We start from the raw sequence: 14,669 nt of genomic DNA on the forward strand, positions 1-14,669 counted from the left end.
CTTTTCTGGCATTCCATATCGACAAATGATCTCCTTTTTCAAGAACTTGCTAACTGCCGACTTCGTAACATTGGCATATGAAGCGGCCTCCACCCACTTGGTGAAATAATCGATGTCCACAAAGATGAATCGATGTCCGTTCGAAGCTTTTGGTGAAATTGGTCCAATCACATCCATGCCCCACATCGAGAAAGGCCATGGTGAAGTCATGACATGCAGAGGCGAAGGAGGTACATTAATCTTGTCTCCATAGATTTGGCACTTATGACATCTTTTGGCGTAGTTAATGCAGTCTCCTTCCATGGTAGACCAATAATAACCGAACCTCATAATTTGCCTAGCCATTATAAAACCATTAACGTGTGTCCCACAGATGCCCTCATGGACTTCTTTTAAGATTTTCTTAGTCTCGATAGCGTCTACACATCTTAATAGTACCTAATCCTTCATTCTTTTGTATAGGATCTCCCCGTCTAAGACATAATCACTGGCCAGTCTTCTCAACGTCCTTTTGTCATTCTTAGTAGCTTGGTCGGGGTACTTACGATTCTTCACAATCGCAGGATATCGTGGTACCAAGTGTGATCATCATTCTCTTCTTTTTCTTCGAGGTTATAACAATGAGCCGGAGCTTCATAAATACTCATTTGGATTGGTTTCACATCCTCTTGCTTGTTCACCTTGATCATAGAGGCTAAAGTCGCTAAGGCGTCAGCCATCTGATTTTCTTCTCGCGGGAGGTAGCTGAAGACAATATCATCAAAATCTTTAATTAACTCAAGGATCATCCTTCAGTAATTAATCAATTTGGGTTCCCTTGTCTCCCATTCACCTTTGAGTTGATAAATCACTAGGGCAGAATCTTCGTATACTTCTAACACATTGATTTTACGCTCTATGGCCGCACGAATTCCCATGATGCATGCTTTGTACTCTGCCATATTGTTCGTGCAGTCAAAATCCAACTTACTAGTGAATGGGGAATGATTTCCGTTTGGGGGTACCAGGACTGCCCCGATTCCGTTACCTACAGCATTTGATGCTCCATCAAAGTTTAGCTTCCAAGGATGACCTTCTTGAGGGTCTTCTTCAGTGGTTGTTATATACATTAGATCTTTATTTGGGAAGTCAAAGTTCAGAGGTTCGTTGTCCTCTAGGGCTCTGCTGGCCAGAAAATCTGCTATCGCACTCCCTTTTATGGCCTTCTGGTTCACGTAGACTATATCGAATTCAGAAAGTAAAATTTGCCATCGGGCCATTCTCCCGTTCAAAGCAATCGACTCCATCAAATACTTCAAGGGATCCATTTTAGAGATCAGCCAAGTTGTGTGGTACAACATGTATTGTATTAGTCTTCGGGTTGTCCAGATTAAGGCACAACACAACTTTTCATTGAACGAGTATCTCGCCTCACACTCAGTAAACTTTTTACTGAGGTAGTATATCGCTTTTTGTTTCTTTCCTGATTCATCGTGTTGGTCAAGCACACATCCCATAGAATTTTCAAATACCGCCAAATACAATATCAGTGGCTTATCTGGGCTAGGTGGTGTTAACACTGGGACGTTAGACAAATATTGCTTAACTTTGTCGAAAGTCTTCTGGCATTCCTCGTCCCAAACACCAGGGTTGTGTTTCTTAAGGAGACGGAATATGGGGTCACATTTTTCGGTTAGTTGTGAAATAAACGGACCGATGTAATTTAATCTTCCTAGGAATCCTCGAACTTCCTTTTGAGTACGTGGTGGAGGTAACTCTTGTATGGCTTTGACTTTATCTGGGTCAATCTCAATCCTTTTCTCATTAACCACGAACCTTAGTAGTTTTTCTGACCTGACCCCGAAGGTACATTTTGCTGGATTGAGTTTCAGCTGGAATTTTCTCAACCTCAAAAATAATTTCCTCAAGCCTTACACATGCTCTTCTTCAGTCCGAGATTTGGCGATCATGTCGTCAACGTAGACTTCAATTTCTTTATACATCATATCGTGGAATAGGGTTACCATGGCTCTCTAATATGTTGCTCCCGCATTTTTCAATCCAAACGGCATCACCTTATAGCAAAAGGTTCCCCACATGGTCACAAATATAGTTTTATTCATGTCTTCAGGATGCATTTTGATCTGATTGTACCTTGAGAAACTGTCCATGAACGAGAAGAGTGAGTAACCTGCCGTGTTATCCACTAATGTGTCAATATGAGGCAACGGGAAATTATCCTTCGGGCTGGCTTTGTTCAGATCCCTGTAGTCCACACACATCCGTACTTTTCCATCTTTCTTAGAGATAGGGACAATATTGGCTACCCATTCCGAGTACTTAACCACTTGTAGAAAACCAGAACCGAATTGCTTCTTGACCTCTTCTTTTATTTTCAACAACACATCGGGTCTCATCCTTCGAAGCTTTTGCTGAACTGGCTTGCATTCTTCTTTGATGGGGAGTCTGTGTACCACAATGTCAGTCCTTAGCCCAGGCATGTCTTGATATGACCATGCAAAGACATCTTTGAACTCCTGGAGTAACTCCACAAGGTCCCACTTTGTCTTAGTGGTAATACAAGCCCGATCTTTACTTCTTTCTTTTCTATTTCATCTCCCAAGTTTACGACTTCTACGGTCTCTTTGTGGGGTAGAATCTGTTTCTCCCCGTGTTCTACCATCCTTAACAAATCAGGGGATAAGTTACAGTCTCAGTTATCCTCAAAGTTCTGAGATCCTTCTAGACACATATCTCGCTCAAAAGGAGACTCTGAGTTAGTAGCAACGTCACTCACATCGTTGATATCTGGAGACCTGTTGTAGGTGCGAAGAAAGATACAAAGAACAAGAGAATCTAAGAATAATGATATGTATGGTATGATCATGAATGAAAGAATAAAAGAATATTTGCACGAAATAAGTCAAAAAGATGCATTTCATTAAAATAACAATTTCAAACATAAGCCTATTTCACAAAAGGACACTTATCACTCCTAGGCCTGAAGTAATAGGTGTGTTTTGAGTATTACTCTGTGTTAGTTCTAAAGACTATAGGAATCTCTTTCGCAGTCCAATTATTCAGAACACTTTCTGGCTCATAAGGGCGAATGCCCGACAAATCTTCAACTCCATTCCTTTCTTTATATGCGGCATTAATGCTTAAGTCTTCCAACATTTCTTTAGAAAATCCTTTCCTTGTTGCTCTTCCTTCAGAGTAAATAGTCCCTCCTGACACGAATGTTCTGGATATGTGGGGAAAGGTCATCGGCTCCCACTTAACCTCTTCCCCACTTAAACGCGCTCTTCTCCTTTCTTGTTTCTTCTCTTGCTCTTTTTTCTTTTGTTTTGCATCCGGCTTGAATCCTAAGCCAAAGCGGTCTCGTTTGTCCATGAGCATAGGTGCTTCAACCTTCCTTTGTAGGCTTCTTCCAAGCCCTTTCCCTAGCAAAGCTCCTTTCCCAACCGTCAGTAGGAGGCCCATTCTTGTAGTTTTAGAGATGTTGGGCGTCGGGATCTTATTTCCTTCAACAACAAAGGTCGCATTTACAAATTCTAACGACCGAAAAGAACACTCTAAGGCTTCATCATCTGTCCCCACATATGGTGCATTACTGGTAACGGATGCAATGATATCTTCTTCTGCATTCACGGTCACCAATCGTCCTTCCGTTATAAATTTGAGCTTTTGGTGTAACGATGACGGCACTGCCCCCGCTGAGTGAATCCAAGGCCTTCCCAATAAGCAATTGTAAGAGGGCCTGATGTCCATTACCAAGAAATCTATCTCGTACGTGCTAGGGCCAATTAAAAGGGGTATTTCGATCATCCCCATTACTTTCCTTTCGGTACCATCGAATGCCCTCACCATATTTTGGCATGTTTTCATATGGGAACTATCCACGGGCAACTTATTTAATATGGATAGAGGTAGGACGTTTAGTGCCGATCCATTATCAATCAATACCCCCGGCAATGTGAATCCCTTGCAACGTGTGGTAATGTGCAAAGCCTTTGTGGACCCCATACCTCCCGGTGGTATTTCATCGTCGTTAAAGAAAATAAAGTTGTCAGCACTTATATTGTTGACTAAGTGGTCCAGTTTGTTTACAGAGATATCGTTAGCAATATAAGTTTCATTCAGCACCTTTATCAATGCGCTGCGATGGGTTTCGGAGCTCAAGAATAAGGCTAGTACCGATATACGAGCTGGCTGTTTGTGCAACTATTCTATGACACTATATTCGCTGTGCTTCAAGAATTTTAAGAATTCTTTTGCTTCTTTTTCAGTCACTGGCTCATTAACAGTTGGTTTAGGTCCCGCCGGCTTCTCTTTCTCTTGTTCAATTGCTAATGATTTCCTTTAACCTGCTCGACTTTTGTATTTAGGGTATAACGCCTTCCGCTGCGCGTATAAAAACCCTCATCTTGACCTTCCTCTGATGCATTAATCGGGATCTCCTCTCCCAGGATTGTCACATTGCAGTTATAGTTCCACGGTACCCTTTTGCTATCTTTATAAGGGAAAGCAACGGGCTTCTGGATTACGACCTTTGGCGCAACTTGTGCCCTGACTTCATTCATTCTCGGACGCGATATGATAACCACTGGGCGGTTGACTTTGTAAACGTCCTTCATCGACCTTTCTTCGAAGGCAACACATCTGTTGGGCTCCCAATATATTCAAAGAATTTCAGCTCCTTATTATCCATCAATCCTTGTAATAAAACCCTGAATTCGCTGCATTTCTGAATCTCGTGATCTTCTTGATCATGGAACTCGCAATAATTTTTGCTTCTTGGGGTCTGACTCTTGAATTCTGTGTTATCAACCCTCTTTCCACCATTTTCTTCCATACTTCTTTCAGCGGGGTGTTCACTTCTACAATATTCACCTTAATTTCTTTCCCCGAACTCTCGATTATCGTATTTATTCCCTTATCCCATGGTTAGGTAATGGGTTCTCTGTATTGGATGCATCATCAAATTTCACAATCCCCATATTGATGAGTTTTTCAACCAATTTCTTGAAAGTGGTGCAGTTTTCTATCGAGTGTCCTGTGGCTCCCGTATGGTATTCGCATTGGGCATTTGCGTCATACCATTTGGGGTATGGAGGTTGCATTGGCTTCAAATAGAAGGGAGACACGACATGTGCATCAAATAAACTCTGGTATAACTCCTTGTACGTAATTGGAATGGGCATAAATTGAAGTTTCTCCCTATTTTGTTTTGTGTTGGGCTCTGGTCTGGGTGGGCCCTGCTGTCCAGTAGTTGTCGACCTTGGTTGGCTTACGGTAATCGATTTCGAATATGAGCTCACATTATTCACCTCGTACTCTTTCTTTCTCGCGCTGACCTCTTAGCGTTTTATCCAGCCTCTATTTTCCCACATCTTATGGCATTTTCTATCATTTCTCCAGACATTACTATGTCCGAAAAACTCTTGGTTGCGCTACCCAGATGTGGTTAATAAAAGGTGCCTTCAGGGTATTAATGAAGAGCATAGTGGTTTCCTTTTCCAACAGAGGGGGTTAGACCTATGTGGCCACTTCTCTCCATCGCTGGGCGTACTGCCTAAAGCTCACATTATGCTTTTCTCCATATTCTATAAAGTGATTCTATAAGGGGCTATGTACGCCACATGACCGTACTGCTTCATGAAGGCTTGTGTTAAATCTTTCCATGAACTGATCTGGGCGCGACTCAGTTGGTTATACCATCTAGAAGCGGCCCCAACCAGACTTTCTTGAAAGCAGTGAATTAATAGTTGGTCATTGTTGACATGGCCTGTCATTCGTCTACAGAACATAGTGATGTGAGCTTCGGGACAGCTAGTCCCGTTATATTTCTCAAATTCTGGAGTTTTGAACTTGGGAGGGAGTACCAGGTCAGGAACCAAACTTAATTCCTTAGCATCGATTCCACCGCGATAGTCGGTGCTTTCCATTTCTTTAAATTTTTCTTCCAACCATCTACACCTTTCTTCAAGCTCTCTCGGGAGTTCTACCATTGTCTTTTCTGCTTCTATTACTTATCAAGATTGAGGACCACAGGGTTGGTTGGGTTGTCCCCCAAATTAGAGCCCGAGCCGGCCTGATAATTCATCGGTCCCGAAACACCGGCCTAAATGGTTGGGGCCTAATTGTGACCGATGGCCTTCTTGGGTACATGCCAGTTGTGTCTGAACATCCGCTGGGGCAACACCCGGAGGGTAGGTAGGATCTTCATTATCTTCTCCCCATTGATCAAAGGCCTTTTCTCTTTTTCTAATCCGCCAGGCAATTGACGAGTTAATTGGTCCATCATGCTTTTTTGGGACTCCAACATATGGTCCCTCATATCTTGCTGGATTTTGGCAAGTTGTTCTTGCATACGTGTTTGTAATTGATCCTGCATCTCTTTTTGCATTTGTTCCAATCTCTCTAGCCTTTGATCCATTGCTCTTGTTTTTCCTCTTATACCGTAATTATGTTCCAGGGTAACTGCCATGATTTTTAGGGTTTTTTGTGAGTTTTAGTGCGTGTGATGCAATGCCGATGCATGAATGCAATGAATGCAATGAATGCAAAAAAGCGTTGATTCCAATTCGATTTCATTAGAATAACTTTTCTAGAAAACAAGTTTCTTTACATAAAATAGATTACATATAAGGCTTGGCCCTGATACTTAAGGCCTTGACCTGCCTAAGAAGCCAAGCTAGCTTTCGGCCTCGGTCCGATTCTGACTCGTATTTTAAACTCATCATATCGGCTTGTACTGCTAATGTTTGCAAGTGGTCAGCCACTTCTCGCACTTAAGTCAAAGCTTCCCCCATGACATAGTCCCTGCTCCTGACTTGGTCTTGAGATTGATGAAGTTGCTCATTCCATCGCTCGTTATTTACCTCGAGAAGTTCTATCTGAAGTTCATGATTTTGCAGTACTGTTTTGAGTTCTTCTATATTCTCTTTTAATTCTTCGATTCTGTTCTGACTAGCTTTCAACTCCATTGCAGAGTTACGCAAGCGATACTAATACAATGACCTCTTTAACTCTAATACCCGGGTCTTTAACCCTTCTTTCTCATTTTGGCTTTCTACCAAACTTCTTTTCAGAGCACCTTCTCGAGCTTGAGCATCGCGAAATTTTTTTCCCACTGGTTGGCTTTCCTTTGTTCTTCTTTAACTTCATGTCGCCACTGTTCGGATGTTTTTCCTAACCCAGCAGTTCTCATTGATCTGCGCAGCTTCTTATAGTCCGTTTTCAAACTGTCCAAGTCCTCTTCAGCCTTGTTTTTCCCTTTTCTGAGTTTTTCAGCTTCTAGTTTCTGGACATCGACATCTAACCCTAACTGCATTTTTCTTCTTCCAACTGCTCGATCCTTTTTTCTAGCTCCAGACTCTTTCTCTCAAAATCTTGCCTGATGATTTCTAGCTCAGAGGGGATTACTTTCAACTGCTCTTCTATTGACTGAGGATTCCCTTGATCTGATGTAGGGATGTTGTCGTTAAGTCTCTGATTCCACCATCGGTCATACTCAGGAGTAGTCATGGGATTGGCAGTAAATTTTTTCATTCTACGAGTCTGGTTCTAGGCATTTGATATCTCGCGAACTTTCTTTTTGTAATTATTCCCTGTGAACACGAACTCGCACTGGGCTAACCCGTATGTTGGTGGTGTAAATTGTTTGGATTGTACTGTCGCAATGCAAGCAAAGGAGCATACCCGACAGCTCCCCATACTCCTAAAAGGGAACCCAATCGAAGTCTCCGCATCGGTATAATATTTCATCAGGAACCATCCACGGGGCTCTCCATTCAACATCTTCTTCTTGCAAACTTTGGAGAAACGTCATCCAATTTTCTTCTGTAACATCATCTCGCCTTGGTGTAGCCACTAACTCTTTCAGCGGAGAGTAATTTTCAGAGAAGATACGATACGAGACCTTTTTCACTTTCCAAAAATGGCTGTGGAACCAAGATAGCAAGAGCTGTGCGCATCTAATAAATCTCCCTTCACCCGCTCTTCTACAAGCATTCAATGATCTGAAAGTTTCAGCCAAGATTGCGGGTATAGGTGTGGTTCCTTTACCAAGCCTGTCAAAAAGGTCGGCAATAGCCTCGTCTACATGCCCCAAAGCTTTGGGGAAGATGACCAGTCCATAAATGCTCAAGGCGAAGACATCTACCCTTTTCTTCACATCGGGGTGCGCTAAGATTAGATCCCTCAGGTTCCTCCAAGGAATGCATTTACCATCTCCTTTTTGTTTGATCCAATTTGTCACTCACTGTTCGCTCATCCCTGTGATGTTCATCAGCTTTTTTGAAAATGCTGGAACGTTAGCAGGTCTGGCATAAATTCTGTCAACCTGAATCTTTGGGCAATGGAGCAAGGTCGTGTATTCTTCTATAGTAGGTACCAAATCTACTTTCCCAAAAGTGAAGCAACTGTAAGCAGAATTCCAATATTGGGCAAGGGCTCGAAACAGGTGTTCATCTACCTTGATATCGAGCAGATAAGGTAAATCATCGTAATGACAATAGAATAGCTGTTTGACCTCGTCATCCCACAGTCCCCAAATTTCTTTCATCTCTTGGAGATTATTCTGAGTTACGCTGATCCGAGTAAAGTTCCATAACTCTGACACGTACCCCCCGGTAAGACTGTCACCTTTCTCTTGTTGTGCTGTCTCAGCCCATATCCGGACAGCCGCGTTGTCTTCTACTTTATCAAAACCCCCCTTTTCCATGACAAACTATCTATTTAGGAACCGGATGCAAATCAACACCTTTTATGATGAAAATGCCATGCAAATACAATCAAAGTAAAACAAAGCAAGTCAGTAATTTATGCACAGTTTAAAGCAAACAAAGAATAATAAATATAGCACTTGCTCAGGTAACCACTAGGGTTTCGGAGTGGCTCTACCTAGGGTGGGTTCTTAAGGCTCGCTACATGGTGCTTGGTTCTAGAGTAAGGGTACCTGAACCAGCAGATTCCTTGGTCTTCACCCATTATAGGCTCATACAAACCGAGTTCAGTTCAGGGGAATACATTTCCCTATGGCTGCACGGAGATGAAAATCTCACGAAGACATAGGTACGGATGTATCCCGAAAGCGATCCACTATCCTGCACGGAGGTGAAAACCTCACGAAGGAGTAGTTTCTCACTCCCACTTAAAGGGGCGTGACCACAACGGTCATGCAATGCAATGTGAGAGGATATATGCATAAAAACTCGAAGCGATAGGAATAAAATGATGAAAACCGCAAGAAAAACGGGTGAAATGCAATGAAAGGATCGTATATCAAAATCAAATTTTCAATTTTCGACAAAAAGACAAAAGTTAATCAACTTGTGGCTTGACTCTCTTATTTTGTCCCTAGTGGAGTCGCCAAGCTGTCGTAACCATTTTTTGGAAAATGGGTATCGACTTGGAGAAAAAACAAAAACGGGAGACGCCACCAATCTTTTTAGGTGTGATTGGATCACCTTGTAAAAGTGGTTGTTTTTAATGAATGGTTTGATTTATTTAAACAACGATTTTGGTCCACGTAAATCAAGAAAATAGGTTCGGGAGTCGGTTACGCACGAGGAAGGATTAGCACCCTCGTAGCGCCCAAAAATTGGTACCTAGTTGATTAATTAATATCTTAGTGTCGAAAAAGGAAAGCTTGAAAGACATTGAAATACGATCCCTCTTCGTAAAAATGCTAATTTGAAAATGACCGAATAAATTAAAACAAATGTTAAAGACTCTCTCATCTCGAAGTAATAAAATGTCACGCTTAGTAAGTTAGGACACGACATCTCAAACTTTGAGAATGAGCTTGCCTTTATTTAAAATTCATATATTCTAAAATTTTTTTAAAAGGCTGTTTGGTTATTTAGGATAAACAAGAAAAGTCGAAACCCAGTAAGTTAGGGCACGTTTTCTCGAATTTCCTAATACCAAATATTGCCTTTATTTTTAAACAAATTCTTATTTCAAGGTGACAAACTGTCGTACCCAGTAAGTTAGGGCACAACACCTCATACTTCCAAAAATAAGTGTTTTTTCGTATTGCGATTTAAGAGGATTATATCGTTATTTAGATTTAAACGAGGAAAACCGAAACCCAGTAAGTTAGGGCGCAATTTTCTCGAATTGTCTAAATACGAAACTTGTTTTATTTTAGAAAAACGCAATTATATGCGTCGAGTAAAAGACCATATTGATTTACTAGGCCACTGCCACTTCATCATCCCTTCGTTCTTCTTGACCCCCAACTTGATTTACTAGGCCTAATTCAGCTACTTGAAAGCCCATATTGCTGACATCTTCCAAAGCCCGGATGTTACAACAGTTTTTGTCCTTCTCACCCAAACTAATACCGGCCCTATAACCACTCAACTGTTCCTCTTCCATTCTTAAAACATTTTCTGCAGAACTCTAACACCCAACATTGACGTTTGTTTTCTCAAGGATGATTACATTAATTGCTTCGTCCTTCAGATTTTGTCTCTCTTCTGAAGCCTTTTCCGGACTTGTCCTCGTCGCCGATTAAGAATCTGACACAATGGTGTCATCCCTTTCCTGCACTAATTCCCACTCTTCTTTATCCTTCACTCCATAACCCCTGCTTGATTCGTCAAAAAATTCCGACAGTCCTGTTTCAATAACTCTAATCGAAAATTCACCTTCCCCACCTCTAAATAGATTAACTCATCAGTCCTTTCTAGTTGCTTGGTGGATACCAGCATCAACATTTTATCGAAACTTTTCACCATCGTCGAATTCTCATCGAGAAATATTAATCCTCCCCATACTCCAACTATTCTTTTGAAAGAAGTATAATTCCAACAGTGTAAGGGAATGCCTAATACTTCAATCCAAAATACTCTCTCCTTCACTGCCAAGCTCTCCGACCAAGGCTCAATTTTAACAAAAAAACTCCCTCAGATACGGTCCAATCGTGCTGCTTTAATAACTCTAACAGTTCCATGTCGGGTATTTCAATCAAAAAATGCCTTCTTTGAGTCCTTCTGATTTTAATCTCCCCCAATCCAATTCTAGCTATTCTTTCAGTTAAACTCTTTGTATCACACCACATAGAAGTAATTCCTACCAGGCATTTTTGAAGCTTTCACAGTTGCTCGTTGTCAACATGTCCCTGAACCAACTTAATCAAGTTCCTCTCCTTGCAATATATCTTTACCTTCTGCTTACTCAAATCGTTGCTACTTCTCATGGAGTTTTCTCCTAAATCCATTCTACTATCTTTCAATATTTTTACTTTCTCCTTCCCTGCATCGTTATTAACAACCTGCTGCTGTTTTGGTATCCCTTCCAAAGAAACTTTTCTCCAAACTTGTCTTCTCCCCTTGAATCTTGCTAAGTCTACAGAAATCCAATTCCCTAAAATGACGAAATCTTTTTATCGGCTTATAACGCTTTGAGCATCCATCATTTTCTCATATCTCACAAAACCAAATCTTCTTCCATTCAATGCATCAATGACGTCTCCATGGTACCTAAACAATGCCCATAAACCTTTCCAGTGCATGGTCACTGAAATGTTGTGAAAGGAAACTGTTATCGGATCTTTCTCCATTTTCAAAAATTCCTCACTTACCTATTAAACCCTAAACCCGAAAAGTTAATAACTATGTTGATTATTCATTGTAAATAGTAATTAAAATATTCAATTCAAATGTTATCGCAATATTCAAAATAGTGTATATATATATATCATTCGTAAGCATATCGAAGTCGTCAGTGTCTATGTAAACAGATTAATCCAAATGGTTGTGATTTGTGACGGCCGGCTGCTACTTACAGACGAATAACAGCAACAAGAGAGGAAAAAAACAATCTAACTGGGATAGTTAATATCGCTATTCAATGTATAAATTATTTGTATAATAGAGATTTTTTTTTCATAAAAAAAAATTGTTTATAAATCTCCTGGATTGTATATAAAAGGTACCATTCAAGCATTATTGTTTGATATAAACACAGAGATGAGCTTAACAACTCAGGCAATGGTTCCAGTCATAGATTTCTCAAACCAAACCTGAAACCGGGCAGCCCCGAATGGGATTTAGTGAAATCCCAAGTTCGGGAAGCACTGGAGGAGTACGGTTGTTTCGAGGCTTTGTTTGATCCAATCCTGGAGCTTCGAAAGGCAGTATTTGGGGCTTTGCAAGAGGTCTTTGACTTGCCTTTACAAACAAAAAACTGTTTGTTTCCGATAAGCCCTTTTGTGGCTATTCGTGTCCTCCATCTGGTGTGTTTCAAAGCATGGCGGTGGATGATGCTTATATTGCTGAAAACATTGAACAATACCTCACCACCAGTTTATGGCCTCAGGGAAATATAGCTTTCAGGTACGGTAAAAATTCCATGGAAGAAATTGTAATACAAGTCATAATGCATTTTGTTTTCTCTACTAAATAACTGGACAAACTAATTATTTTACTTTAGATAAAAAATCAAACTAACCTTTCTATTAATCTATTTTTACTATTAAAAATTAATTCTTGTACACCAATATGAGAAACAGGGGATAGTCAAGTGTAATTTTTTGGTTATTTCATTCACCAAACTAATTTTAATAATAGAGATGGACAAAATTTTTAATACAAAAAATTAATTTACTCTTTAATTTAACATATAAAAATAAATTAAATACAATCTGATTCTTAATTTTAAATATGCAAAAACCCTCTATCAAAAAGCCCTTTATCAAAATTAGTAGACTTGGTTTTTATTAATTATTTGCTTTGTGTTTGGCAGTGAAACTCTGGCATCTTTCATTCAACTAACATCAGAGTTAGAAAAGACAATTTTGAAGATGATTTTGGAGAGTTTTGGGCTTGAGAAATACATGGATGAGCTCACTGACATCGCAAACTATCAATTGAGGATCATGAAATATGAAAAGCCAAAAGCCAACGAGCAAACCATTGGGGTACCTGCACACTGTGACACTAATATGATGACCCTTTTGTATCAAAACGAGGTTAATGGATTGGAGATTCAAAACAAAGATGGTGAATGGATGAATATGAAGTTTTCCCCCAACTCTTTCATAGTCATGATTGGAGAGTGCCTTAGCGTAAGTTCCACTTATTTGATATAATCAAGTATTAATATTTACACATATTTTAATATATATGTTAGCAAATATATTATTCAATTTGTAATATTTATTCACTCCATGATTTATTTCTAGCAAAGAGAAGGAAATGTTTTAATTCTTGAAAAAAGTTTTACTCCTATCTCTAATTTCAAGTTAAATTTATACTAAATAAACTTTTTTTTATCATGTTATTAGACTAACAGCCAAACGGGTCACAAGTGTTTAAATAGCTTGACTTGAACATAAACTTTTATATTGTTGCAGGTATGGTTAAATGGTCGATTGTCTTCTCCTTATCATCGTGTCTTGATGAAGGCTAACGAAGATAGGTATAGCATTGGACTGTTTTCAACTGTAAGAGGAGGCTACATGGTAAAGGTTCCAACTGAGCTTGTGGATGACAAAAATCCCATGCTCTTCAAACCTCATAACCATGAAGAATTTTGAAATATTTCTCCTCCGAAGTAGCTAAAGGTGTTTTTAGATCTGGGCTGTTATAGCTCCTCTTAAACTTATTGTGCTGTCTAAGATTTGGCCCGTCAATAATTACTATATTGTAGCCAAATTGCTTATTACAATTTTTAAGATTTGGCAATTAATAATCACTATATCATAAATTCCGTGTGTTAGCGTGACAATCAAATGTTCACTGTCTCAAGCATGATCTAGATTCAAGTTGCATAAATCGTGTTATTATTAAACTTTGTTTTCCACTTAAAATTCACCAAAAATGTATATATTATATTGTAGCCAACACATTCTGTAAACAGACAATCTATAAGGATAAAATAGAGACAATTGGTATGCATTTTGAATGCTTAGTAAGTCCATATGAAATTTACTTAACTTACCTTAACATTACAACAATTTAGAATAGAAGCACATTGGTACACATATGACATCCTTTGGCATCTAACGTTTAGGACATCAAAAACATAATAATAGTTAATAAGCATAAATAAATATATAAATTAATAAATATACTAAATCATCAATATATCTTTATTTTATATTTCATTTTTTATTTATTTTTACCTTAAATTGAACTTGGATACATGGACTGATTGTTTACATTCTGACATATTGGGCTGCTACATTTGCTTAGTACGATCTGCTAACACTAACTTCAGAGAATTCGCAACAAATGTTGATCTCAAGCCATCATATAATCCCTAATTAACACTCGTTTCATTTGGACCCTAAGCATGTCATCATATCCTAATCAACTAAGTTCACACAAGCAATTACAATTTAATTCATTCAATCCATGTAATGCCATCATTACATACATCATAAAATCATCCATATAATCATATTATAAAAACCATACATTCACTAAATTTAGAAAATCACAAATACATCAACTAAACTAAATATATAAATAAATCAAACATAGCCTTAAAGAACATAGAAGTTACATTAACTGACCAGAAAAAACAAGCAAACAAGATGTCAAAGCTTTTACTTTTCTTGAATCTATGTGACTCTCATTTTCTGTTCGACTATCTACACCTTTCCAGGTCATTGACTCTTTTTACAATTCTCTTTTTTGTTCTACATTTCATGCAATAAAAATGGAGATTAC

At 39.2% G+C, this 14,669-nt stretch overlaps 1 pseudogene; it reads left to right on the plus strand.

Annotated features, from left to right (window-relative positions):
- The first annotated feature begins 11,963 nt into the window (after positions 1-11,963).
- On the plus strand, positions 11,964-13,531 carry LOC107949329 (probable 2-oxoglutarate-dependent dioxygenase AOP1.2; annotated as a pseudogene).
- The last annotated feature ends 1,138 nt before the right edge of the window (positions 13,532-14,669 follow it).

Source organism: Gossypium hirsutum, chromosome A04 (genome assembly GCF_007990345.1).
Source record: "Gossypium hirsutum isolate 1008001.06 chromosome A04, Gossypium_hirsutum_v2.1, whole genome shotgun sequence".
Classification (NCBI taxonomy): domain Eukaryota; kingdom Viridiplantae; phylum Streptophyta; class Magnoliopsida; order Malvales; family Malvaceae; genus Gossypium; species Gossypium hirsutum.